The sequence below is a fragment of the Giraffa tippelskirchi genome, chromosome 3, assembly GCF_054371585.1.
Source record: "Giraffa tippelskirchi isolate mGirTip1 chromosome 3, T2T-mGirTip1v1.2.pri, whole genome shotgun sequence".
NCBI classification, from domain to species: domain Eukaryota; kingdom Metazoa; phylum Chordata; class Mammalia; order Artiodactyla; family Giraffidae; genus Giraffa; species Giraffa tippelskirchi.
Window position 1 is genome coordinate 121334515 of NC_137277.1, and position 27747 is coordinate 121362261.

A 27747-nucleotide genomic window follows, 5' to 3' on the forward strand; every position below is an offset into this window, starting at 1 on the left:
GGCAATCGACTCCCGTATTCTTGCCTGGAAAATTCCATGGACAGAGGAGCCTGGTGGGTTACAGCCCATGGGGTCACAGAGTCAGACACAGCTGGGCAACTGGGCACATACACATACACTTCCAAGAAGAGCACGTATGTAGATATAAAATATTTCCTAAAATCAAATGGTACAATCATAAATATACTAAAGAAAATTTCTCCCCCAAATCATTCTCAACTCAAAATGGTAAATTAAATTCATTATTGAGATATTCAGACATGCTAATGATGCTGAATGTACCTGCTGGTAATAAATGTAAACACTGAAATCTTCCAGGAACATGATGAGAGCTGTTTTCACACAACCATTTGAAGTCTCCATCTGTCATTCAGAAAGCTATAGCTGCATTGAATCCTTTGTGTAAAACCCAAGGAGATGCTGTTCATGGCAAGAATGAGGCTAATGTTTCTATCAAAGCAAAACAACAACAACTGCTTGAAAATGCCAAGAATCACAACAGAAAGATGAACTGGTGCTAATCTTGAGATGCCAAGATCCATGGCATTTCATCTGGTGAAATGGTGTCCACCTCACTGAAGCAAACCCCATGATGACAGAAACAGCATCATTTCTCCCCTAGCTCTTTTTATGGTAGCAAAGTTTCATGACTACAGAGACTGAGATTCAGCCCTAGGCGAGTCACCAAGGGCACTTCTATAGCTGGAATCACCATTCCAGGCCAACAAATGTTTTCATCTTTTAAAACCAAACTTTTTTATTTAACAATATTTTTGAAATAGATTATGGTTTGGGATGGTTGTACATTTCAGTGTGTTAAAAGGTAGGCTTTTAGGAGATTAAGAACCAAAATAGTATGAGGTGTATGACTCTAACCCATTTCCACAGGACAAAAATATCCTTCTGTTTTTGTTTGAAAGAAAATAGAGAACAAAGACACAGACCTTGAAAAATACTCTTTTAAAAAGAGAGAGAGAGAGACTAATGGTACTTTATTTTATTGCACCTGGGGAATTTACTTTGGGAGTCAAGTTAGCATGGATCAAAGCTATTTTCATATCCCCATGAACTGATCTATATTGACTAGATAATGCCTCTGCCTTGCTTTGTTGACTTGGGCTTCTTCTATAGGGAAGACACATTTAAGGGATGGTGACCAATCGTTTCTATGATCCTTCATGCATGCAATAAGTATTTATTGAGCATCTGATATGTTTCAGGTTCTGTGAATGAGACAGACCCCACCCCTGCCCCCACACAGCCAGCAACCCAATAGGCATGTATCCATATTAGATTCATGGTACTACATAAATGTTAGATTTATGGTACTACAGGTGCAGTTCTGTAAAGGCTTAAAACAAGTGATCCCAAGTAGCTAAAGTGATGGAGGAAGTGAAGGACTTCATGGAGGAAGTCAAGTCTAAGCTGAATTTTCAAGTTGAATTGGAGTTTAGTAGGCAAAGAAGTGCTGAGAAAGGGCAAGAGGAAAAGGAGGCAACAGAAGATGAGATGGTTGAATGGCATCGCTGACTCAATGGACAGGAGTTTGAGCAAACTCAGGGAGATAGTGAAGGACAGGGAAGCCTGGCATGCTGCAGTCCATGGGGTCATAAAGAGTCAAACATGACTTAGTGACTGAACAACAACAACCCAAAGAAGAGAAGGGAAGATGAGAAAGTGTCCCTAGTAGAGAAAAGTACATTAGCCAAGGGCTAAAAGCAAGAAAGAACTTGGCATGTTGCTGAAGGAGAGCCAGTCTGACTAGAAAGGAGAGACTGAATAGGACAAGGCTGGGGAAGCAATGAGAAGTAGGATCACACAGATACATGAAAGCCATGTTGAGGATATAAGACTTTAAACCACAAAATGTTTTAGGACACGGACTGACATCAACAGTCTGCACTGTTAATGAGCACACAGGCTGCTTTAGGGAGCCTGGGGTAAGGGTAGCTGGGGAGCAAAATTAGCAGCAAGGACACTAAGAGGCTTTTGCAGTAGTCCAAGAAAGTTTGCACTAGGCTGATGAGAAGAAAACAGATTCAAGAGATATTCAGGGAGAAGAACAAGATGTGTGGAGAGAGAGGAACGAAGTTGGACTCAGAGGTTACTGGCTCAGGGAACTAGGTTGGTGGCAGGGGCACATATTGAAGGATGGATTAATACAGGTTATAAAACTGAACATCAGACTTGGTGGCTTGCAAACAAGACATGTACTTAGCTCAGTTAGACTTCAAAATGCATTGATAAACTTAGAAACTGCTTCATCAATTATGGAACTACAGTAGCTTCAGAGCAGTAAAGAATTACGTAGATCTTCAAACTAAAATAGCAACTATATGGAAGCATCCATCCCCAACTTCAAGGTAGAATTTTATTCCTGGAAATTTCTAAATTATTCCTGGCATCATTAATACTTTTATGAACAAGGGATTTTTCCACTTGTGTCCTAGGCATTTGTCCCAAGGTCTTTTTAAATGTTGAATTCACACTGAATGCCAGTGTTCTGAAGCAAACAAATCCATCAGTGGCTACAGAATTTATGTTATGGTTTTCAGAAAGCTTGTGGGAAGGCCAGAGGTCTTTTGAATTTTTTCATTGAACAGAGACCCCTGGAGCTTGTATTGATTGAACGAGATCAAGCAGAAAGTTTTCATTACCCGCAAGTGTCTTCTTTGTCATACTTCTCAAAAGATAATTCACTTAATTTTTTTTTTTAGTCCTGGTGAAAAGTAAGGGACAATAACAATTGTGACTTGTTTATTCTTAAACAATTCTTTCACATGAAAATCATCAGTCCCTGAAGATCTTGGGTCACGTATTTAACAGTGGCCCATGCCTGTCATCAAAGCAGAGGACTTCCCACCTTCTGTGGCTGCTCTTGCTCAGCACTTTTTATTTTTTTAATGTTTCCTCTCCCAAACAGCACTGCCAAATCTCTCTCTTCTCTGACATAATTGCTATGTGATTTGAACAAATCTATTCTCCTGGGCCTATTATAAATAACACAAGGGATCAGCTGGGGAAGAGAAATGGGCACTTTACAGCAGGTGATTTGAAAATTCAGAGAAACATGAAAATTGTGGACAGAGAGAGGTGCAAACACAGAGGGAGGTTAGAAATACAGGACAGGACTTACTATATACAGCCTCAATGTCTGTGTGATACATAATTTTCTAGTAAAGGAGTTTAATAAATCCAAGCCAAATTGATAGGGCTTGGGCTCTCAGCCAGGAGGTATATCTCACCTGCCCAAAGACCCCACACTTTGGAGGAAAGAAAGGGGGTAGCTGTCACTGCATTCCTGTAGAGTGATGCAGATTGATAGAGCAGCTGACACCAAAAAATTCTGTTCAGTGAAATAAATACAAGGATATTCTCCTTGTTCGCTAAGTCACTTCAGTTGTGGCCAACTCTTTGCAGACCCATGGACTGTAGCCCGACAGGCTCCTCGGTCCATGGGATTCTCCAGGCAAGAATACTGGAGTGGGTTGCTGTGTCCTTCCCACCCCAGGGATGGAACACACATCTCTTGCATCTTTTGCATTGGCAGGTGGGTTCTTTACCACTAGTGCCACCTGGGAAGTCCTAGTTCAATGGAATAAATACTAGGATATCCCTCCTGCTATGAGCAAGTATGACTGCTTATGTGCCTGACATTAATTCTTTGGAGGTTGCATGCTTTCTTCTTCCAGTTTTCTCTCTTAGGGTTAGGGCTAGGAATCAAGCACTTGATTCCCAGAGACAACCAAAAAGGATATTGAGGTGATTTAAATTATCTTTCTTAAAAAATTTTAAAATGCAATTATTTGTCTATAATTCAGCTATTTAGCAATGAAACCATTCCTCAGCCCCACAAAGACCAAAGGTGCCTGATTCCAATTAACTCAGAAGTATCACATTACCCCCAAAGAGTTGAGGACATGGATACGGAACACACTGGTTTCCAATTGGGAAAGGAGTACGTCAAGGCTATATATTGTCACCCTGCTTATTTAACTTATATGCAGAGTACATCATGAGAAATGCCAGGCTGGATTAAACACAAGCTGGAATCAAGATTGCCAGGAGAAATATTGATAACTTCAGATATGCAGATGACACCACCCTTAGGGCAGAAAGTGAAGAAGAACTAAAGAGCCTCTTGATGAAAGTGAAAGAGGAGAGTGAAAAAGTTGGCTTAAAACTCAGCATTCAGAAATCTAAGATCATGGCATCTGGTCCCATCACTTCATTGCAAATAGATGGGGAAACAATGGAAACAGTGACAGACTTCATTCTGGGGGGCTCCAAAAACACTGCAGATGGTGACTGCAGCCATGAAATTAAAAGATGCTTGCTCCTTGGAAGAAAAGTTATGACCAACCTAGACAGCATATTAAAAAGCAGAGACATTACTTTGCCAACAAAGGTCCATCTAGTCAAGGCTATGGTTTTTCCAGTAGTCATGTATGGATGTGAGAGTTGGACGGTGAAGAAAGCTGAGTGCCAAAGAATTGATGCTTTTGAACTGTGGTGCTGGAGAAGACTCTTGAGAGTCCCTTGGACTGCAAGGATATCCAACCAGTCCATCCCAAAGGAAATCAGTCCTGAATATTCATTGGAAGGAGTGAAGTTGAAGCTGAAACTCCAATACTTGGGCCACCTGATGTGAAGAATTGACTCATCTGAAAAGACCCTGATGCTGGGAAAGATCGAAGGCAAGAGGAGAAGGGGATGATAGAGGATGAGATGGTTGGATGGCATCACCGATTCAATGGACATGAGTTTGAGTAAACTCCGGGAGTTGGTGATGGATAGGAAGTCCTGGCATGCTGCAGTCCATGGGGTCACAAAGAGTCGGACATGACTGAGCGACTAAACTGAACTGAAAGAGTTGGGGAGATGGTGAAGGACAGGGAAGCCTGGCGTGCCACAGTCCATGGGATAGCAGATTCGGACACAACTGAGCAACTGAACAACAACAACAAAGAGTTCAGGAGATAAAGCTCTATTGCACTTTGCCTTGATTTCTGTTCCTCAACACTCATCTCTTCTTACTTTGGGGTCAGTGGCTCTAATATGGAGATTGGGACCCACCCAGAATTTGAACCTTAGTCTGGGGAAATTTAGATTTTAAATCCATAGTCTTGACTCTGGTAACAGAATCCTTGCTGACCTACCTCCATAACCTGTCCAAGTCCCAGATCTTGCAGCACCAGGGCCCTGTGTTGCTATCATCAGATAGTTCATTTAACCCTTTCCCCCCCAGTGAATGGCACCTTGACTGTTGTCCAATGTGTGGTTGACACAAGGGAACAGTGGGTCAGTGGGAATATCCTAATATGCACAAGTGGAGAAATGTTGTCACTCTATAGACACTTACCGTGCAGACTCTGTTCTAGACAGTATATACATTTCTAGGAAAGTCATGGACTTGTATTCTCATAGGGAAGACAGGAAGCAAACAGACATACAATACCTTTACTGGCAAAGAGGGAAACTCAGAGATGACACATAAAAGGAAGCAGCACAGCAGACTCCTGCATGGAAATGTGACCCCCAAGTCTGCACAGGACTGTGCAGTACTGGTGATCCCACACACAAGAAATGAGGACACCAGCAGGTAGCAAATGGACCCCTTTGCATTTACATGCCATCCAGATGGTTCCATAGGCTACCAGCCCTACCTCCTTAACAGGGGATGATAGAACTATCTGTGTGAACTACGGGACAAAAGAAATCAAAGTTCAATTTTCCAGACCTGATATTCTTCAGTAGAACCTAATCTCAGGCCTGATTGGAATTACTCCTAACAGAGGAATTTCTTCATATTCTTTTTGCAATCACATTCAGGAGAGATTCAGGGAAAGAAAACCAGGAGTCACCTTGTGTGAAAGCATTTTCCACTGAATTTTGCTATGATTACTTCACCTAGAAATAATATCATTCTGTTTAGAGTTAGATATTGAGTTTTTGATTTGGTTTAAAACATAAAGGGAATCAGAGAAAGTGTAGATGAATCAATGAGAACCAGCTAGAAACAGGTTTTGATTTCTAGTTTTGTCCAAAGGCTTTATTCAATAAGGTAAACTAGTGAAGAAGATAATATTTAATTAGATAACCATTCTTCTATCTTAGGAAAAGATGAGCTTGAGAAAGAGGTTATTTTTGCTTCTGAGGAGGAATCCTGTTTGGAAGGACAGAAGTTATGGATCAATCATCATGGAGCGAGGCTATGAGGATGATATACTCCATCCATCCTTTCCAGACTACACTCTGAGATTAAGGCAGCTCTTCTAAGCTCTTCCCTAAACAAGAGACTTGTCAGAAGCCCAGAGCAGACAAACTCTGACCCAGAAAAAGTCACATCTTCCACTGGTCACATGCATTCTCAAGGGGAAAGGCTCAAACTGTAAACCCTTTCTTTCTTAGAACCAGAGCAGGAGACAGAAACAAGTGGAAGGTTTGGGCCACTTTCTAGTTCCAAGACAATTCAGACTCCCTTCCTTGGTAAAATGTCCAATGCCAAGAGTGTTCAGTTTGGTCCACTTGTGGGGCTATGTCACCTTTTGGCCACAGCCCCCATGAACCCCTCACCGTGACCTGAGCCCTGTCTCCTCAGACAATCTCACCTACCTGCCCCAACTCCTTAGCCTGGCCCCCAGAAGCCCTATGACAGGACAGTGTGTTTGTAAGTGTCTCTGGTCTGATGTAACTTTCAGTCCATCTGAATTCCTATAGCCCTTATTATCTTTCCAACTCATTTGGTAACTTGTATATATTATACATATTGTTATCTTTCCATATGTGTGTACCTAGGTACATATAAGCATCCTTCCTCTCCAACTAGGATCCATGCTTCTCAAGAGCAGGGACCACAATTCATGTTCTGCATTCTCAGCACTTTATACAATACCTCCCGGTTGTAAGTATAATGAAATATTTATCACCAAGGGTGACAATAATAAAGATTTGTCCAAGACAGTTTTAGTCATCTCAGTGCAGTGAGACAGCTGTACCTGCCTTACACAGGTGAGGGGAAGAAAATCATCCCCTGAACATGCTCAGTGAAAAGGGTAAGCAGAAGACAAAAATCAGCTTTGTCCATGTGGAACAGGACCTGCAACAAGATCAAGAATACCTCTGGCTTTTGGCTAAAGAGACACTTCAAAGGTACAGATTACGCTCTTGTAAGGGATCTCCTTTAACCAATCACCAGATGAACCAACACAGTCCAATCGCTCTCCAAAACACAGTAGCTGTTGCCCGTGGCACAATCCAGGCACATGACTAAGAGGCCACTTGCAGAAGCCCTCATACTTTTCTGCTTACTTGTTGTATCCTGTGCCAGCCAAGAGCATGCTGAATGTTTCTGAATCTGTTAACAGCTTTAAATGCTATTTAAAGTATACAAAAGTGTGAAGTGAAAGTATTAGTTACTCGGTCGTGTCCAACTCTGAAAACCCATGGACTGTAGCCTCTATCCTTGGAATTCTCCAGGCAAGAATACTGGAGTGGGGTGCCATTCCCTTCTCCATGGGCTCTTCCTGACCCAGAGATTGAATCCGGGTCTCCTGCATTGTAGGCAGATTCTTTACTGTCTGAACCACCAGGGAAGCCCAAAAGAGAGCCAGAACACTCGATTGAGGCAATGCTGGGATTCGAACCCAGGATCTCCTGTTTACTAGACAGGCACTTTAACCAACTAAGCCACGGTAATATTATAAACATTGACGTAATGTGAGTGACAAAAGAAAATTAAAATTAGGTTGAAAACTATAGAAAGAGTCTCAAGTTGTGTTTAATTAGATGAAAGTAGACACCCTTTCAGAGAAGACAATGACACCCCACTCCAGTACTCTTGCTTGGAAAATCCCATGGATGGAGGAGCCTGGTAGGCTACAGTCCATGGGGTCGCTAAGAGTCGGACACGACTGAGCGACTTCACTTTCACTTTTCCCATTCATGCACTGGAGAAGGAAATGGCAACCCACTCCAGTATTCTTGCCTGGAGAATCCCAGGGATGGCGGAGCCTGGTGGGCTGCCGTCTATGGGGTCGCACAGAGTCGGACACGACTGAAGTGACTTAGCAGCAGACACCGTTTAGAAGCCCAGGAAAATTACTGTAAGTATCTAGGATTCTGTGCTTAGATTGCTTTAGATTTCCCCTCCACCTTGAAAAACTGGGCATGGTTAGTAACACTTATGGAAGAGTAAGGCCTGGATTCCAAGTCAAAAGATTGAGAAAGACACACGCATTCATAGGCTTTTAGACTGAAATAAAATGTCTGAGCTGTGTGTGCATCATTTTCTTCAGATTCCCATTTCAAACTAGTCCTTACATTAAACCAACTACCAGTCCTGTCACATCAGATAAGAAGGCTCTTACCATCCACCCACCCCTACATTGTTCCCAGAACCCAACTGAGAAATTGCTCAGAATTCAGGAAGCCAGAAGCAGCAGGAGTTGTCACCCAAATTGTGATTAAAAGTGTAACAGAGAATCACTGCTGGAGATTTTCTTCTCTTCTGCTGGTTTTTATTTTCGATCTTAGATATCCATGTCTATATATATCCCTTGTGCTTTTGGAAGTTTCTCGGTCATGTAGACTATTTAGAGAAATACAATACATAATTAAAATCAAGAGCAACAAATAGGAATCATGAATTACCTGCCAAGCTGTGCAGCCACCTGCAGCCAAGCTGCCACCTTCAACAGGTCACCATACAGATTGAACACAGTCAAGCAGTCAAATAGTCAGTTAAGCAAAAAGGCTGAGAAGTAGTACATGTAGGATCCGGAACCATGGTATGGTTCTGGGTTGATACGCAGAGGAGATTAGACACAGTCCTTTTCCCTGCAGAGCTTTCAGTTCAACAATCAAGCTGGGGGCATCAAGCTGCATTTAGTTCTTTATCATGACAGCAGTGCAGGATTAAGACAGAGGGGAGGGAGGCAAAAAACTGATTTTGAGCTTTACTCCTTCAGTAATTCCATGTTCACTGCCAAATGGATATTGGAAAGTAGCAAGCATGAGGTAGAAACATTTTGTACAGTATGACTGTAGAAATATTTTTCATAGATTCCTAAAGTGTTACAATAGGAAAGCCGATCTTAGACTCATCTTGTCTAACGCCTTATATTATAGATGTGGAATCGAGACACAGAAAAGTAGTTACATAAGGCACTGCCACTAATTAGGAGCTGACTTGGGACCAGACATCAGATATCCTGATTCGAAGTCCCAGTGCTTTTCAGAACACTGCACAGCAATGCTTGCTTCTTTTTAATTAACACTCCTTTTCCTTTTAATTTCATGACCTCAGGTCTACCCAGAGCTCTGAGGTGGACTGGAACCCCTGAATGCTCACGTCTCAACAAAGTCAAAACTGCTAGATAAAGCAGTCAAAAAACTTTAACAAATTGAATGAAACAAGAAGTTGAACAAAATTTCATGCTTTCATGTAGACAAAATATTTAAAGTACTGAAACAATAATTGATACGGCTATTTAACTAGAGAACACAGACTCATTCACCTGGAAGAAAATCCAGTCCGAAAATCTATCTCCATTTCACTTACTCAGCATATAGTCCCTCCTCTCAAAAAACTAACATGTGCACACACACACCCACACACACACACATAAACATATACCTCACAAGAATTATTATAAGAATTTACACTGCTTTCTGTGATGCTGGTCTCTAAATAACTCAATTGAGCAAATATTTCATGAGTGCCTACTGTGTACAAGCACTTCATGAACACCCACTGTATTCAAGGCTGGGTATTATGGGTGACACTGAGAAGAGGGTCTCTCACCTCAAGGAGCTGCAATCTAGTCTTAGTAGCTGCAATTAATCAATGAACACAAACCAGGTGGTGGTCATGGTAACAATGGAGGTGGAAAGGACCAGATGTAGGGGGAAATTTCATAGATAAGACTGCTTTTGAGCTGGGCCTTGAAGGTGGGAGGAGACACCACAGAGAGAAGAATGTAGACTTTCTTATCCTAAAAGAGTAGCCCACCCTTTTTTCCCTGCTCCTTACCTCCTGCTCATGTCTCAACCCATTAAAACTTACATTTCACTTCTCATCTCCAAATTAAAACTGTTCTCACCAGTTTCTCCAGCGAACTCCTACATTGCCAGGTTCAATTGTCATGTTTAGTCTTGATTCCAAATTATCCCTTTGCAAACTCTGTTGGCCTTGACCTTGACACTGTTCTCTGGTTTTCATCATCTGCTCTCTCCCACAGTGCCCTTGCCTCTCTGACAGCTTCCTCTCAATCTTTCTGCTTTTTATAGTTTTTTACTCATATATTTTCTGTTTTGGCCCCTGCACATCCCACCCATTCATTTTAAAACCTCCATGGCTCCATACCCTACCTTGCACTAATGACATAAATTTAAATTTCTAATTCTCTATTTCTTTTTTTTTCTTTCAATATTTGCTCACACTTTTATTTTTTAATTAACTAATTTATTTTAATTGGAGGACCATCACTTTACAATATTGTGATGGTTTTTGCCATATATCAACATGAATCAGCCACAGGTATACATATGTCCCCCCAACCCGAAACTCCCACCCACATCCCTTCCCACTCTATCCCTTATGGGCCATCCCAGAGCACTGGCTTTGAGTGCCCTGCCTCATGCATTGAACTTGCACTGGTCATCTATTTTACATATGGTAATGTAATGTTTCAATGCTAATCTCTCAAATCATCCCACCCTTGCCTTCTCCCACTGAGTCCAAAAATCTGTTCTTTACATCTGTGTTTCCTTTGCTGGCCTGTATGTAGGACAGTCATTACTGTCTTTCTAAATTCCATATATATGTGTTAATATCTCTTTCTTAAACTCCAAACTCATCTTTCCTACCATTCACTGACCCGCCAGTGTGGATAGACTATAAACATGCCAAGCTCAACATGTCTAAAAGCTGACATGTCATCTCTCTCCCTAAACTTCCTCCCCCACTTACTTTTTAAATTGTATAATTTTACATATACATAAATCTATTCATTTTCAGATTTTTTTCCCATGTAGGTCATTACAGAATATTGAATGGAGTTCCCTCTGCTATATACTAGGTCCTTGTTGTTTATCACATATACATATAGTAGTGTGTATATGTTAATCTCAACCTCCTAATTTATCAGAGAAGGCAATGGCACCCCAATCCAGTACTCTTGTCTGGAAAATCCCATGGACGGAGGAGTCTGGCAGGCTGCATGGGGTCGCTAAGAGTCGGACACGACTGAGCGACTTCACTTTCACTTTTCACTTTCATGCATTGGAGAAGGAAATGGTACCCCACTCCAGTGTTCTTGCCTGGAGAATCCCAGGGACGGGGGATCCTGGTGGGCTGCCCCTATGGGGTTGCACAGAGTCGGACACGACTGAAGCGACTTAGCAGCAGCAGCAGCCTAATTTATCCCTCTCCTTCTATCTTTCCCCTTTGGTAACTATGGCTTGTTTTCCAGTTCTGTGTGTCTGTTTCTGTTTTGTAAATAAGTTCATTTGTATCACTTTTTAGATTTTACATATAAGTGATATCATATGATATTTGTCTCTGTCAGACTTCACTTAGTATGATCATCTCTAGGTCCATTCATGTTGCTAACTTCCTTTCCCACTTATGATCCTTATTTCTACTTAGAACTCTCAGGCACATACTTTCAACCTCTGTGCCTATTTATATTCCTTTCTCTTATGCTAGGAATTCTTTTCTACATATGAACTACTGAGAAAAGTTCATCTGTAAATGACTACTAGTTCATTTAGTCACCTCCTCTGTGACAGCTCAGAGAACAACATTGTTCTGAAAAAAATAAAAGATCTAATTTTGAATCATGGTTCCAGCACTTATTATATAATCATAAAACCTTTGCCCCACAGAACTTACATTTCCTTGGCTGTAATAGCTACCTCACAGGGTCATAAACTTCAGCTGAGATGCTCTATATGAGTCTGGCATAGGAAATGGCACCTGAGAGATCCCCCATGGATATGTGCCATCTTCCTCACCCTCCTGTATCTGGGTTAACAGAGTGCATCAGCCTGCTGACTGCAGCCATGGTTATATGGGTCCTCACACCCATCCTCCAGACCCTGAGTTCTTCAATGGGAAAACCTACAACCCAGCACCATCAGCAGGCACTTACTCCAGGAAGACTGAAGACAGGTCAGCATCCAACTGTAGGACTCAGGATCTTGAGTTAGCATCACTGAGGAAATGATGGGACTCTCAAGAAAAAGAGAAAACAAGAATAAATTCCTTTTGGGTATAATGTGAAGAATTCCATATGGGACACATTGACTTTCTTTTTAGAGATCTTGCCCATGGCCACATCATTACTTTAGAAAAATTTTTTTACTGGCATAAGGTTGATTTACAGTGTGTTAGCTTCTTCTGTAGCAAAGGAAACATTTATACACGTATCCATTCTTTTTTAGATTCTTTTCCCATATAGGTCATTACAGAGTTCTGAGTAGACTTCCCTGTGCTATACAGTAGGTTCTCATTGCACCCCAGTGTTCATAACAGCATTATTTATAATAGCCTGGACATGGAAGCAACCTAAACGTCCATCAACAGATGGATGTATAAAGAAGACGGTAAGCATATATACCATGGAATATTACTCAGCCAAGAAAGGAAAGGAATAATGCCATTTGCAGAACACGGATGAACCTAGAGATTGTCATACTGAGTAAAGGAAGTCAAGACAGAGAAAGACAAATATCATGAGATATTACTTATAAGTAGAATCTAAAAAAAAGGTATAAACATTGACTTTTAAAGAGCAGAAGGAAGACACTCAGAGGGCAGTTGGGGATGTGCCTGAGGGAAGGCCACATTTAAGAAACAGCAGGGAGTAAACAAGAAACAGCAGCAAAGGAAAGGGGCAGGGGACTTCAGGAAAATCGGTGACAGAGAAACAAAAAATAAAGGAATTTCAGGAAGAAAGCAGAGGGTCCCTGGTGCTAAATACAAAACAGAGATTTCTAGAATAAAGACAAAAAAAAAAAAAAAAAACCAGCTCTGGAGTTTTTGTTGAGGAGGAGAAAGTTTCAATAGAAGAGTGAAGCCAAGAGATTGCAAGGGGTTAAAAAGTGAGGGAAAATCCCCAAGGTAACAAAATCATATCTAACATTGATATATGGGTAAATGCACAGAATTTTCAGTCTCTGATATCTGATGAATCAGCAGAAGCCAAGGCTAGAACCCAACTTTCCTACCACCCAACTGTCATGATTCTACCATGCCAGGCTGAAAGGCACACATGCCTCTTCTGTGCTCACTTAGTCCCCCACCTCCACCCTATCGCAGCCTCATGACTCATCTAGTCATCAGCCAGACGTCTCATTCAACTGAAGGTTGAGATTCTGATGGATTCCTGCCTTGCATCATTGACAATTCCATCACTCAGAAGACTGAGAGAGAAACTAGAGGAACAGCTTTTCCTCAATTAGTTTTAATCAACTGTCAGCCTTGAATGATGGAGTATATGTGATAAGAACTTTAGGGGGAAAGATGAAATTCTCTTATAATAGTTCAGGAACAGAAAGCTGGTTATATAGTCAGACACAGCTTATAGGATTCTGGAGAGTGGATTTTCATGTCTGACTCCTCACCTCTCCATTCCCAAGGCATGGAATTCCTAAATGGTAAACATAGGGCCCTGAAGCCATCTCTGACTGCGTAAGATTTTTGTTAATGATTTTGATAAACTCATGCATATAAAAATTGAAGGTGACACAAAACATAAAGAGGACTTAGAGGACAGGATTGGGACTTCAAAGGCACTCAGCAGCCTAGCAGAATGAATTGAAACTAATAAGATTATTGTTAATTAGAAAAATATAAAGCTCTGCCCTGGAGAAGAAATGTAGACTAGGAATGGGATAAAGATATTAAATAACTGTAGGCTTTAAAAAATTAAGAAATGTTAACATTATTGAGGATAAGCACTTAGAAGCTGGAAGTGTTAATAATTTGCAAACAGGAGAAAAAAGAATGGGAACTTCTAAAATAAAGCAAAAAAGAAAGTAGAAAATAAGAAATGACAAAAGCCCAGAATAGATGACTTAAAGAGTCCAATTACATGTTTTTTCAGTAAATATAAATTAATAAGCCTTCCTGTTAAAATTCAGAGTGTCAAAGGGCATTTTTAAAAAAATTGCAATACACTATATGCAAGAATAATCCACAAATAATACTGGGAAATCTGAAAATAAAGTAAAAGCAAAAGAAATGCAGGAAAAATTTTAGTGGAAAGTATCTATTATGGTAATAGTTTTATAAGACAAAATAGAATTTAAAATGAAAAGCATTAACATGAATAAATAGTGCCCCTATACATTAATCAAAGGAGCTATCCCAGGAACAGATAATGATCATTAAATTACATGCAGAAGTGTAGGATGGAAGAGTTCAATTTAATAGCGGGCTCATGAGAAAATGATGAGGTTTTGCTTTTATAAGTTTAATAATGACTGGGGGGTTAACACAGTTGGAAAGTCACTGGAAACTTGACTAATACTGATGGTGTACAGAACAGTTCAGGTTAAGACCCAGTTTTTTTGCACTGTGAAAATTTATCTGAAGTGGAATGCTCAGGTCTGGGTATATCATCTTGAGATGGACATTGTCAAACTGGAGAACTTTCAGCAGAGATTGGCCAGGATGAAAACAGAATAGAAAAAAAAATCACCTAAGTAACAGCTGAAGGACAGAAGCTATCATTCAAGAAAAGAAAAGTTTGGAGGACAACATCAACCGAAGTGAATGCCATAGCAAGTGGTGAAACCAGGACTGGAATAGAACAAATCTCACCACAGAGAGCATCCCAATCATTATTCATAATAGCCAAACACTAGAAACAATCCAGATGTCCTTCAGTGGATGACTACTTAAACAAACATGCATTCAGACCATAGAACATCAGTCAGCAATAAAAAGAAACGAACTCTGGATACACTCAACAACTTAGATGAATTTCCAGGGAATTATACTGAGTGAAAAAAGTCATATATACATATGTGCATATTTATACTTTATAATTAACATAAATATAAATTATATATATATATATATATATATCTTCATCTAAAACTCATGACATAATGTTTAAATAAAATCTATGTTTGATACTGCACATATACTGCCTTAGCCTGTGTTCCCTCAAAAGCAACATTGACAACAAAGTTTGATGTGTGGGTGGTTTATTCAGGAATATGATCCCAGGAAGCAAGAATGAAGAAGTAGGAGGACTGAACAGTAGAGAAGGGAAAGAGGAAATGAAGGTGAAATATCACATTGGGCACTGCAGGAGGAATCTAATTGTTCCATCTCCTTCTGAGAAGCCCAAGGAACAAGGGTCATGCCTCTTTGGTCAAAGGTTCAGGTTGCACACATCCAGTAGTTTCCTTAGATATACCACATGCCGCCAGCACCATATCAGACAAGCAAGACATACAAAAGGCCACCTGTGTACCTCAGGTGCACTGTGAGAAACTGGCTCAAGCCTACAGAGCCATGGCTGATAATGATGAAGTGATGCGAAACAGTGCACAGGAGGCAGTTGATAAATACAGGATGAGTGCGATTATATGTGTTGCATGTATCAGACTGAAAAAATGTCTGGAAGGAATTTTAGTAATGTGCTAACAGTGTGTACCTCTGGGCTATAGAGTTATGGATAATTTTTGGTTTCTTTTTTAGTATCTTCTTGAACTTCAAACTTTCTGTAGTACCCATATACCATTTCTACTATCACCAAATGCAATGGAAATTAATTTTAAAGAAGCTGAGCTGAATGGTTTGAGGATAGATGTTTACACAAAGACCAGATGACCTAGATACACAATTTTCCTGCTGGATGGGAAGTCAGACCATTTGGCCTCTCAGATTATAGGCTTGAACTCTGTAATAATCAGCCTGCAACACCTAGGGAAATGCCAGGCACTAAGTAGGCACTCAACACAGCAAACGTTTGCCAAGGGAATGAATGTTTGCAGCAGCACAGATAAAGAGAATTAGAAGACTCCTGCTCTCAGGAGCTGACAAATTCTTAGGGAAAATTAAAAAAGTAGAGACTTGAAAAGCTAGAGTTACCAGATGACTCATTAATTCCACTCCTATGTATATATTAAAAAATCAGAACATATGTCCACACAAAAACTCACACACTAGTGTTCACAATAGTCAAAAGGTGGAAACAACTCAATTGTCCATCAACAGATAAATGGATAAACAAAGCGTAGTATATCTATACAATGAAATGTTATTCAATTCTAAGAAAGAGTGAAATACTAATTATCTACTGCATCATGGAAGAATCTTGACAACATTAAGCTCGGGAAAGAAGCTAGATACAAAAGGCCACAAATTCTATGATTCCTTTTATGGGAAATATCCAGAATAAGCAAAACTATAAATGAAAAACGAAGTAGATTAGCAGTTTTCAAGCATTGGGGGTAAAGAGGAGCGGGGAGTGATTACTTAATGGTATGAGGTTTATCTGGGAGTAGTGGAAACACTCTGGAAGTAGACAATGGTGATGGCTGCACAACATTGTAAACACTAAAAATCACTGAGTTGTCCGCCTAAAGAGGTTAAAATGGTAGATTTTATGTTATATGAATTTTATTTCAATTAAAAATGATAGTAAACAGTTTTGGATAACGTATAATGCATATACAGTATTAGAGTCTAGGGGAGAAAGAGAGAGCTCACATGAGCCTGAGGTCATCAGGAATAGCTTCAGGAAGGAGGTAGGAGTTTGGGACTTCAGAAGAGCAGGATAACAGATATCTCAAAGATGCTCAATAAATGCTTGTGGGATTGAATTCAACTACAAAACATTCCAGGAAGAGGCATCAGCAAGGACATCAAGACAGCAAGATGCAGGATGAGTCCCAGGGATGACTGCTCAACATTCCTGGTTACGGAAGATTTGAACAGTGGAGGAGTGGTAGCAGACAGGGCACAAGAAAAAAAAAAATTTGTGTGTGTCAATATAAACATTTTACACTGAAAACTCCTGCCCAGATAATGCATTCTCCCAATTCTACTGTTTTTATTTCTAAGTATAGAAATAATATAAAAGACGTTACTCTGCTCTGCTGTAATGGTTTAAAGCCCCTGTGTGAGTCACAAGGTCATGCCACAGAGCAAATGACCCCGCAATTTTAGTGGCTTCCAACAGCAATAAACTCACTCTACATGCCCACTATGGATGAGCAGTGGCCATGTCTCTGTCACCTTCACTCTGGAGCCCAGGCTTACTGAGCAGCCTCTATCTGGAACTGTCATCGTGGCAGAGAACAAACAGCATAATGATCTTAAAGTTTCTGCTCAGAAAGCACATCTTTTCCACTCCTCTTTCAGTGGTCAAAGTCCATCACAGGGCCTAGCTTGAGGTCAAAAACACGGGGAAAGGACACCAAATACAGATGATGAGAAATACAAGCTAGCGTAAGTTCCGACCCTGGCCCTGCTACTTCATGGCTTTCAGCAAAGTTGCTTATCTTCTCTAAGCTTTGGAGTCTTCATCTTTTAATGAGGCTCATTATTTCTACACCATGCAATTCTTGTGAGGATTAAATGATCATGTAAGTAAAATGCTTGGTGCAATGCCTGGCATGTAGCAATCACTCACTAAAATGAAATTCCCTAAAAAAAAAAAAAAAGAAAGAAACGAACTGCTCTACTGATGAAAAGATCCTTCAGGAAAGGAATTTCTTTTGACTTATTGTTTCCTCAATATCCAGAACATGCCTATAACTCTTTAAGGACTTCAGTAGGTGCTTAGTAAAGGGGAAAATGAATGAATATATGCTCACTGAAGAAAACAAGAAAGCACAGAAAAGTATTCAGAAGAAAATAAACTTATTCTTTTCAACTGATGGTGAAAGTACAAGGAACGAAATAATGAATATGTGATAGGTCCTTTTTAATTTACATTCTCTCTGGCCCTGGCTCATGCCTGAGCCCAAAATCAAAGCTTAAATGTATAGCCTCTGCCTATCTTTTGGAGGGCAGGACACCATTTCTGAGTACCTTTCTAGCTCAGCAGGGGCCTGGAGATAAACAGGCCTTCTGGAACTCAAAGTCCAGACAAAGCACTAGATTATACTGGAAGCATCTGGAAGGTGAGGACAACAAGAGACAAGAAGAGGAAATTACAGCCCAATTTAGTCTTTCCTGGGATGAGACCTCTGCCAGGATTCCATGTACTTGTCATCAACTCAGGACAAGAGAGACGTTCTTGAGATTTAAAAAAAAAATTTTATTTAAAGACCTATGACCTAAATGGGAAGGAAATCCAAAAAAAGAGGGGATATATATTTACATATAGTTGATTCACTTTGATGCACAGCGAAAACTAACACAATGTTGTAAAGTAACTATACTCTAATAAAAGTTAATTTTAAAAAGACCTATGATTTAAATTTATACCAGTAGATATGGAAAAGAATAAATGCAAATAAAAATGACAACTAAACCCTTCCATGACTAAAAGCTAATCGTATCTTCTTTTCTACTTTCTTCTTTTGAATATATGAGGTATATATTAAATTTGTTTTTATACTGTAAAATTTTTTATTACTTCTGGACCCATTGATTGGCATGGCCCATTATTACAATGGTTTAGTACAGGTAAGATAATGTTCCCACCATTCACACAACACACACACATATACCCATACACACTTCATATACGAGAAGAGACATAGTGTCTGTCTATTCTAAGGGCTCCTCTAAAGAACAGAAATCCTTGTTCTGTGTAGACTAATTGGTAAAAGCCACAGGGAAACATTTCTCAGTTAAATGAAAGACTTTTCAGACAGACAGGGTTAAGGTTACCCTTAACCTTGAGATACAATGATACCTGTAATGTGTGATTTAATCTGAAGAGCCCATCAGGAAACTGTTCCATTGTATTTATGGTTCTTTCTATTCCCTGAGAGTCTGACAATAAACACTTGTCACTACCTGCGCTCTGCATCCCCCACTCTCCTAGGAGTTACGAGGGGCACCAGACTCAGGAGCACTGTCCATTTTTCCGAGGGGTTTATCCACTACTTGGGCAAACAAGAGAGACCCATGGGAATTTCAATCATGGAGTCAACAATGACACAAGAGCTCACAATAAACATGGAAAAATGAGGTTGATTGCCAAGAAAGTGCTACAGATAATGAGGGCAGAGGGATGGATAAATATACCAAAATTCACTGTGGCCACTGCCTAATCTACGCATTTAGATTAAACATGCAAAACAGACTTTTCAGTTTCCCTCAGGCAGATGTTTCAGAAAAACCTCTATCCTACAATTCAGCCATAAATAAGAATGAAACAATACTGTTTGCAACAACATGGATGGACATAGAGATGATCATATTAACTGAAGTAAGTCACTTAGTAAAAAAGAAAGACAAGTAAATAGAAAGACAAATACCATATGATATCACTTATGTGTAGAATCTAATACATGACATAAATGAAATTAACTATGAGAAAGAAACAGACTCATGGACAGAGAGAACAGACTTGTGATTGCTAAGGGAAAGAGGTACGGCGTGGACTAGAAATTTGGGATTAGCAGATGCAAACTACTATATATAGAATGGATAAACAATAAGATCTTATTGTATAGCACAGGGGACTATATTCACTATTCTGTAATAAACCATAATGGAAAAGAATATAAAAAAGAATGTGTGTGTGTGTATGTAACTGAATCACTTTGCTGCACAGCAGAAATTAACACAACACTTGAAGTATACTTCAAGGAAAAAAAAAAAAACCTCTACTCCTTTCTCAAGTCCCTGAACCCACCCACCCCCCACATATACTCACAACTCCCCAACTCCACTCTACATAAGGGCCTCCCTTTCACATATACATTCTCTCTCTTTCTCTCTCTCTCACATACATACACAATTACTCTGTAGGCTTTTCAATGGAATGGCTCCTACCCTGTGAACTATATCCCTTTGAATTTCTCCCTACTTTATCCTGCTTGGGTTTGACCACCATTACCAAAAGCCAAATGCTTCCTTACAGAGCTTCAGAACTTGCTTGGACAATCAAACACCACATGTGATCTCTTGAAGAACACAGGCAAGATTTGAGATGGACTGAGAGTTTTGCACATGGAGGATTCTGAGAAGATGGAGGACATGGCTGCTATTCATCCAATATTCAAAATGAAAAAGCAGACTTGTCCTGTCTGACCTCAAAAGGTAGACATTTGGATGATAAGACTTGGCTCAACCTACAGCAGGACATGGAGCAGGTAATGCTGCAGAGTGGTGGCATGCGCCATCTTAGCAAGTGATGAGCTCTTTGTCACCAGCAGAGTTCAAACCAAAGAGTGACACATGCCCAGCGAGGAGGATCTCAGAACCTGACCTGAATCCTCAACCCAGAGAGTCTTCCCTATGTGATCTCCAAAGTGCCTTGTCAAGGAAGAGAGACTAGAGCTGGGTCATGGCCATCAAGTAACAGATAAGAACAAACGGCCAAAAGTCCTGGGACAATGTGATGAGAAACAGCATAGGGGTCAAGACCACTTAGGGAAAATGCAGGCATGTGTATCTGAATGAGAGGCTTCAGAAAGATGATAACCAGGAAATGACAAGGAGACGTTAGCTGTGGATTCAGTTTTAGATGACTCAAATGCCAAGATTGAAAAGTGTGGATTTTGTTTTCAAGGCCATTGGTTACAAACTGGTAGCCAAATGATGGCTTTTTACTTGAACTGCCCAGTTTTTGCAAAGGTATTTGGTCCCAACACAAGCCATTTAAAGCCTAGTATCATACATTCAACAGACTTTACACATTTATATTACCTGCCATCCACAGTGACAGCTGCAACAGATGATGATAAATCACTGGCGATTTTCAAGTGGAAAAGTGGATTGACTACAATCGGAGGGAAATAAGTCCAGCAGGAATGTGCAGGTAAGATTTGAGGCAAGGGAGCCTCTAATCTTTTTCCACTGCAAGTCCAGACATGAGACACTGGGCCTAAACCTAAAGAGTGACAGTGGGGAGGAAATGAAATAGAGATACAAGACAGTTCCAAAGGAATAGGTGATGAGAGAAGAGAAGCATTCATAAGGGGAAGCTTTTACTGTGTTCAAATCCCCATTCACCTGAGATAGGCTGTGTGACTTAGGGAAAGTTACCTAACATCTGTAAGCTTTGCTTTTCTAAGACATACAGTGGAGATACAATGGTCTATCTGCAGTGTTGTTGTAAGGATTTGTAATAATTTATATAAATCCACATAAACTTCCTAATACAGACCCTGCCACACAGTAAGAATTCCCTAAATAATAGAACATTTTATTGCATATGATTATTAAAACAAGATTGTGTGATTATGTGTATACATGTGTGTGGTACTTAACAGATTGAAAGTTAAGAGAGGTCAAAAATTACTAATTTTAATACAAATTTGAGGAAAAGATGAATACATAAGTTTTAGATATTTTGGACCTGAAAAATAATGGTTCACAGGATATATCCAGGTGAAATTATCTAGTTGGAAACTGACAACATGTACATGCATTTGAGTAAAAGCTGGACTGAAGCTTCAGATTAATTGGGGAGGTTTGGGCTGCAAGTAACCCAAAACTCAAACTCAGTAGGCTTAAACAATAAGGGAAACAGATAAATTCCCTTCACGGGAAGTCCAGATGTAGATAGCTCAGGACTGTTTATTTTGAGGACTCTGTGGTACCAGGATGGATCCAGGTTCTTTCCATCTCTCCCCTAAGCAGCCAAAATGTGTCATTTTATCTCCAGACCTGCTATCATTATGGTCACAGCGTGGCTGTAGCCATTTCAGGGGTTACATCAAGACAAGACAAGGAAGCCACTCTTTTGCATGAGGGAAGAGATATCCTCCAATATATTTCCCCTCTCTTCTCTTTGACTAAATTTGGGATAAATTCTTTTCCCTAAACCAATCATTAGCAAGAAGACGTGGACTCCTACATTTGGCTGAGAAGTAATCTGGATTTATCTCCCGAGTCAGGGAGGGGAGAAGTGAACGCTTAGATAAAAGACAAGGTTGGCTTCTGGGTATCAAGGTCTTACCAGCTTGCATCACTGCCTGAGTCTTGGGGTCCAAAGCCTAGGCAGGTGACTCTCCAATTCTTCTCACTGTCACATGACTCTTGTAGAAGACAGCTGCCTCTGTCTGTGGACCCTTTCCACCTCCTTCCCAGCATCTGGGTGTGTTAGTCCTTCTAAATAAGACGGCTGTGCCTCAGCTCCTCCAGGCATTCAGAATGAAGCCATGGAACTAGCTCAATGGAACAAGAGGAGAGAGGTGGTGGTTTCTCACTTTCCCACCACCACCTGCAGCAACCCCTGCTCTGGCACTGTCTTTGCAAAACCAGGATGGATTGGATCCATTATATGAACTGTCTGACCATCCCCACTGAGTCACACAATAAGCAGGAAGCCTAGATTGGCTGGTTGGCTGGCAGATGGTGGCAAGGGGTGGCTGCCAGATGGTGGAAGGTTGCCCAGTTGCCAAGAGGAGCAATGAGCCAGGGTCCTACCAGAACATAAGCCCTTTGTCTCATTGATCCACATGAAAAATTCACTTTCAATCACATATGATTTCTCCCCTTATGTAAGTTCCTCCTTGTTAATGACTGACCGAGAGGTGGCAGCTGAGAATTGGACAATACAGATGGACATCTGCAGTTCTCCAGCTGGAGGGAAGGGAAGGAGCTCAGTGGAACTTGGAACCCACACCTCTCTCACTGAATAGTAAACTCCAGTCTAAAAAATGCACCTGAAAAAAATCATTAACCCATCTCCCTATGTCTTGCAAGGTCTGAATCTAAGTCATCTTAGAATGACAATGCTCTCTTAAAATGTTCATGAAAATACCACAAGCCTGCCACCAACTCCCTCGGTAACAAACACGCCATCAGTGAGACAGTTTACTTTGAAAGTTCAGCCTACTGGCCCCCAAGCTTTCACCAAAGGTCCCTGGAGAAAATCCATCCATCAGTTTTGCCCTGGGCTGGGCCCACATTTTAAAAAGTATTGCTTCCCAAACAATTTTTCAACAACAATTAATTTCCTCTCCCATCTTATCCATTGAAAAGTCATTTTTAATGGGGCATGTAATAAAAACCAGCAATGGCTATCATGAAACTTACATTAAGCATTTTTAAATTTTTTAATTGGATTAAAATTAAAAGCACACATATCAAAAGTGTATTGCTCAATTTATCTTTACAAACTGAACACAGTCACATGACCAGCACCCAGATCAAGAAATAGAACAGCATCAGCAGCCTTGACCTCCCTTCCAGTCACCATGCTTCCCCTACTCAACCATAATCCCTATCCTGACTTCCAGGGTAAACAGTTCTTACATGATGTATTCTTCCTCTGTGGCCACTTTCAGTCAACGTTTGATGAGATCCATGTTACACATAATTAAAGATCATTCATTCTCAGTGCCTAGTGCATAGTCGATGCGCAACAGCAACCGCTAGTGTGCTGTTGTTGTTCAGTATCTAAGTTATGTCTGACTCTTTGTGACCCGTGAACTGCAGCATGCCAGGCTTCCTTGTCCTTCGCTATCTCCCAGAGTTTGCTCAAACTGATGTCCATTGAGTCCATGATGCCATCCAATCATTTAATCCTCTGTCGTTCCCTTCTCCTCCTGCCCTCAATCTTTCTGAGCATCAGAGTCTTTTCCAGTGAATCAGTTCTTTGTCATCAGGTGGCCAAAGTATCGGAGCTTCAGCATCAGTCCTTCCAGGAAATAATCAAGGTTGATTTCCTTTAGGATTGAAATCTAAGTAATTTACAGGTATTGGCTATTTTGAATAGTACTGCTTTGAATCTTCTGGTACCTGTCTTTTGAGGAATATATGTGAGAACCCTGCATCTGGTACCCAGTACTCTGGCAGAGGGATTGCTTGACTTTGGTAGATAGATTCTGCTACACAGTAGACTCTGCTAAAGTGGTTCCATTAGACATTAGAGACTTTTGAAATATGGAAAATAACTTGTGGACACCACAACCACTTTCATGGATCCCTTCAAAGTCTAAGGACAACAATTAAGAACTTCTACTTAAAAGAAACATATGTCTTGTTCTGTCCTCAGTGAAAACAGGTAACAATTACTATTCCTCATAAAATTCTTCCTCACTTCAATTATTTTGACACTGTGATGAAATCCTCTCCTAGCCCTGTTACCCCCAAGACTATGAAAACTTTCTTCACAATTAACACCCAGTTGAAGGCTTTGTGCTCACCTAAGCCCTCTTCATGTGATGGGGACTGTGATGCTCAGGACCTTATGCAATCTCAGTGGACATTTGGGGTGACCTCCATAACCACATCCTCTATAACACACAACCCTTCTCTTCAGGGTCAGGGAGAAAGGGAGGCATGGGGGATGGGGCAGAAAGGCACACAATTTGGAGTTGGCAGACCTAGGTCTGGACACAGATTTGGCCACTCTGGTATAAACCTGGGACATGTAACTAACAAGGATATTTGTCCTATCCCATCCATGAGCCTACATTTAACATTACTTTTCTAAATCCAGCATCTTCCTTCCTGGTAGAGGAAAGAGGTGATCATAGTGAAATCCTAGCTGTGCTCATAAGGCCCCATTTGTACTGAGTTTCTCCTGACTTTGTCTCTCCCACCCTCTCCTTTGCTCCCCAGTTGTGTGGGTCCCCTTTCTGCCCTCATACACAGCAAGCATGGTGCCTTTTCAGGGCCTTTGCTGGTGCTGGTCCTTCTGCTCCAAGTGCTCTTTCCACTGATCCTCATGGGGCTGCCTCTTTCTCGTGGGTCAGGTCTCAGCTTAAACATTACTGCCCTCCCCCGCCCTCGCTTAGAGTGCTCTTCACTGATCAACTCTCACAAAGCAGCCCTTCCCCAGACATTCTCTATCTCATTAGCCTACTGAATGTTCTATAATCAGATGGCATTATGTGACATCATTTGCTTACATATCTACTGCCCTCCACAACTAGAATGAAAGACCCATAAGGGTAGAAATGATGTTTCTTAACCATGACTCTATTTCCCAGCACCTAGCATAGTCCTTGGCACAAAGCAGGGACTCAATAAATATTTGGTGAATGAATGATAGAGGTCCAAGTCAAACAGGGTGCTGGTCCAGACCTAGCTACTATTGATTGCTTCTGGGGGAAAAAGAGTGAAAGCTCAGGTCCCACTCATTATCATTAGATACCCTTTCCCTCCTGAGCCCAGAATGAGCAATTGATCATCACTGACCCCTGAACGTGGCACTAAAATGCCTACTTGTCTGAGGACCCAGCAACTCTCTTACCTCATTTCAACAAATCAATGTCATGAACCTTCCATTCTACACAAATTTGTGATGATGCCTCACAGTGAAATACCAGGACACCAAGGAGATTGTTTCGCTAGTCAAAATAAAACCTGTCAGCTGTGGTCAATGCAAACCTGGAGCCTGAAGGCTCTGCAAGGCCAGATGCTGTTCTTTCTAGCTCTGTGAATGAACTCTGGGCACCAAGACACGATCAAGGGGAAATCAGCCCAGGTGGACCAACCTTATGTGATCACAGGACACCATGTCTGCCCAACCTGGTGAGGGCGAGAAGCACAGCTGTGCTCCTTGTGCCAACTGGCCACAGGCCAGCAGCCTCAAATGACTCTGACAGCTTTACCAGTAAGAAGGAAGGACTTCATTGGTTGGAAAAATCCTCAGATTTAAAAAAACGTGTATATCAGTGGTTTTGTCTTTTCCTGAAAGTATGAGCTTTGCAGGTATCCACTAACTTGTTTTGGCTTTGCTAGCTTCAGTGCTGGTCAATACTTGCAAATGGTCCAGAGAGAATGTGAAATAAGGAAGATGTAGAGAAGCTTTGAGTCTTCATCTAACAGAGCACTTAAATACTCAGGTTGCAAAATTATGCAATCAACTCTAACAGACCAGAGAACTTTAAAGTTGGCCTGGCCCAGGCCCTGACATTGACACAAAAATGGGCCTCAAATACCCTCGGTTATTCATACCTTTGATTCTAAAGCACCTGTTCCAACCCATCACTGAACTGGAAGCCAAACACCCAGATCCCTTAGGCCTCAGAAAAGACCTCTCTCCCATCAGAATGTAACTCTGCCTTTCCTCTCAGCCAAGTCCACTGCCTCAGGCTCTCATGTCAATGTTTATCCCAGTCCCAGGCGAGGAGCCCAGACAGATCAGGAATCATCCACACCCACATCCCATCAAACCAGCTGTTCAGAGCTCTACAGAGCTCCCTGTAGTCAGCAGGACTGGCTGCATCCAGTGATGACTGGGAACACACTGTAGGGCCCCAGAAGCATGGGGTGAGACCTTGGCTCAGGGTCCTTGCGCAGCCTTGGGGGGGATGTGTGCACACAGTCTCTGACATAGTTAGCCTCCACCCATGTTTCTACCTCAAACACTCCCAGTGGGGAGATGGTCAGGCTGGCCAGTTGGGCAGGAGGAGCACAGATATCAGGAGTTGAAGCCCTGGGGGCTCATGAAGCCCACCTGGGTTTCGAAAGCCTCAGCTATGCACAACTGCAGTGAGCTGATGCATGCAACTGGGCTTGGCTGGTAGGCGATCAGGCCAGAAGCAAGCACAGGAATGTTAAAGCCACAAAAACAAGGATGAGGAACCCAGGACAGGAGCCTGGAATGAGCCTGGAGGCCACAGCAATTAGTGTGGGCCTCTGGTGAGCCCTTTTGGACCCTGGGCTGCCTCTGTAAATGGCAATGGCTTGACAATGGTTCTTTAGAGAACTTGGATACTGAAACTTTTGATTAGATCCAATTTCCCAGGATCACAATTTATACTCTTGTGATGGCATAGTGTTCATTCAGTGACCTAAAAGGGCTCTAGGTCATAGCCCACAGATGAGGTTTTTTTTTTTTTTTAATGTGAATATTTTTAGTCAACATTTTGCATTGAGAAATTGCACATAGAAATTCATATTTATAATCCCTCTTGAGAAAGGCAAACATCTGACAAAAGTGAGCTTGCCATCCAGCTTGGCAACACCTGGCCAGAGCTCAGAGTAGCTGCCTCTTAACTGAGACCATGGGCTCTAGGTTTGTCACCATCTACCTGGCCTACTTCCTCATTTAAGCTGCTGGCCTGGCAGGAATTTGAGTTTGACACCTCTGAACTCAGCACTTCATGCTCCACACAGTGGGTGCCCGTGTAGTGGGGTAACATGAACTGTGGCAGTAGCCATTGTCATAGCCATTGTCCTGGATGTGTTTGTTGAGGTCTGTTGATTCTATGTGGTACAACACCCATTGAAAGAAAACAAGATAAGGCATAGATCTTCATCGCATGATGTTTAGACCAATGGAAAGATCAGCACAGGTTGATTTTGTAAAACACTGCAAAAATTCAAAGTGACAATGATTGATAGAGCATGGGACAGAGGCTCCATGATGAAAGGAGGAGATCATAAATTGGAAGTTCATTGCTCACTGTCACTTGCGGAATGAAAGATGCAGCCTACAGCCACTGATAAGAGATGGACAGAGGCAGTCAGCCCCTTTCTGGGTTTTAGTTGTAAAGTCCGGGAATACCCATACAGAGGAGAGTCTCTGACCTCTTGTCAATCCAGGATGGCCCTTGGAGGGGCAATTTTTGAGCACTTGGTATGCGCTGGCATTACATGAGGCACTTTACCTACTTTGGTCCATAGAAGAGGCAAAT

At 41.3% G+C, this 27747-nt stretch overlaps 1 protein-coding gene across 1 annotated transcript in view; it reads right to left on the reverse strand.

The window, feature by feature from the left end:
* THSD7B (thrombospondin type 1 domain containing 7B) overlaps positions 1 to 27747 on the reverse strand; it is a 1641422-nt gene that overhangs the window by 1201248 nt on the left and 412427 nt on the right. The gene's annotated exons all lie outside the window — the stretch shown is intronic.